The following is a 2194-nucleotide window of genomic DNA, read 5'->3' as shown; positions in this document are numbered from 1 at the left end:
CTGCGCAAGGCATGGCTAATTCCAGGAGAAAATTGAGCAGCTCTTTTAGGGACGTAGCCTCAGCGGGGCACGTCAAGCGTCTTGTGCTTGGTGCAGAGGGTGTATTGGCTGTAGGGTGCAGAAAGGTCTTAAACCAAATACACAGCCTACATTTATTCACGGATTAGAAAGCTTACATGCTTAAGTTAAGGAACAACTATAGATGGGTCGTAGTGGCTAATTTTGCAATTGCGCTCACTCTTTACTCGTAGTGCAAAGGATGTTCGGGAACTAGGGTACAGAAATGGGTAGAGCGTATCATTAAAGCAGAGCATGCAAGTGCAATACCAACCCGTGGTGGAGGTGAAGCAACTTCAAGCACACCGCCCCTTTCCAAAAATAAGTTTAATATCTTGGGTCCAAATAGGACCCGTATGAGATATTAAGCTGATAAGAACAAATGCGCAAGTTACAGTATAAAGTAAGCGAATGCATCAAACGAGTCTCGTGAGAGCGACTTATAAGTATGTGGTACGAATAATCAATGCTCCAAAGCTAAACCAAGGGCAGTTTATCAGTTTAATTAGAATACATACGGTGTTCGATCATCATACTTGCTTTGCAGGCCTGCGAATGTCCTCGAGAAGGGAATATCTTATGAATCGGGATGCCGATAGAGGGCTTAGCTAAGGACTGAAGGGTTTCACTCAGCAGTGGATTTTATGCCCAAATATACGAAGTGTGTAGAAGCGGGGGTTTCAAATATAAAATGCAAAGAGGCACTTAACGAACAATTAATAGTGAACCTAATTTTTTTATAAGACAAGAACTTCTGCGGTGATTTCAATCACAGCAGTTGAGCGTAATATATAGCAGTGAAGAGAGGTAAGCATGTAGCAGTGGGTATAAAAGCAAATGCCGACCGACGTCTCTCTTCTTTTTTTCCTGTGTGTGTGTGTGTGTGTGTGTGTATGTGTGTCATTTCGATGTCAGTGAAACGTCTGAATGCTTTCATTAGCTTTTTTTTTAGTTGAACACAGAGAAAATTAGCGTTTAAAGCTGCAACATGGGAGAAGGGGCCCGGTTTCATATTTGCCTGTCACCTCCAGAACTATGCCAGGAAAATGGCCAATGTTTTTTTTATTATTATTTTTCAATATTCCCGTAAAGGTCCTCGAAAGGCTATTACACAGAGGCGGGAGGGGTGGGTGGGTGGTCGAGAAAAATATAGAGAATGTTAGGTGTGTTCTATGGCATATAAAATTACAAAAAAATACGAAAACTCAATAACAACAAATGTACAAATGAAACAGGTTGAAAAGTGCGGCAGAGTCGTGAAAAGTGCAAATGAGCAAACCGCAACACAATAAAAACAATTACAATACAAAATTGATAACAAGAAAAGCAAGAAACGTTGCTCATAAGCATGTGAAATCCACCGCGAATAGATACCGATCAAACATACATAAACACGCATACCCACACAGACACAAAAAAAGCCGGCGGACTTAACTCCCTTTGACAAATACATAAAGCAAATCATTCTTGATGTGAGTGGCTCATGAACCGTGTGTGCACGTGCATAAAGTGTGGTTTCCGAGGTATAAATATTAGTATTTAAAGTGTGCAGATACCCAATTTTCGGCTGTCTGTCTAGGGGACCACGATAAGGACCGGCATATGAACGATCGGGTCCTCAGTAATAAAATAACGCGCAATTTCTACCACACATTTCCTCGTTTTAATATTCCTGCCAGCAGTGGTAGCGATTATCCTTTGAGTGACGTAAATGTTTAGATGCCGGTGTTATGAATGTCACGTGAACCACGCAAGTGCTGACGACAGCAAACTCATGCGCCGTCTACTCAATCTGACACGTGAGCCCACGTACGTCGACGCCAGAGTCAGGAAGAAGACGTGCACTTCCTCCTAGGAGCCGTATTTCGGCGAACGCACGCGCATCCGCTCTGAAAATGCGGCGCCACCAGCGAGTGTACGTTTAACGTAACACCATATTGCCCTCATTAATGGCATTTCAAGGCGTTAGCGTTAAGGGGCCCGTGTCACAGAAAATCCGGTGTCGGCGTCGTTGTGCGATAGAGAAAAAATATATATAGGTAAATTTTTATGCCACGCGATGTATATTTCAGCAACCTTCGGTTTGCAGATGACATTGTGCTATTCAGCAACAATGGGGACAAATTACAGCAAATGA

At 42.8% G+C, this 2194-nt stretch overlaps 1 non-coding gene across 1 annotated transcript; it reads right to left on the bottom strand.

Annotated features, from left to right (window-relative positions):
• Positions 1 to 287: 287 nt before the first annotated feature.
• LOC119451155 (U2 spliceosomal RNA) lies at positions 288 to 469 on the bottom strand. Its single transcript, XR_005191696.1, has one exon. It is a non-coding gene; the product is annotated as a U2 spliceosomal RNA (small nuclear RNA).
• Positions 470 to 2194: the final 1725 nt, after the last annotated feature.

Source organism: Dermacentor silvarum, chromosome 4 (assembly GCF_013339745.2).
Source record: "Dermacentor silvarum isolate Dsil-2018 chromosome 4, BIME_Dsil_1.4, whole genome shotgun sequence".
NCBI lineage: Eukaryota > Metazoa > Arthropoda > Arachnida > Ixodida > Ixodidae > Dermacentor > Dermacentor silvarum.
Note: the sequence above shows the minus strand (reverse complement) of the source record. Positions and strands in the feature narration are given on the sequence as shown.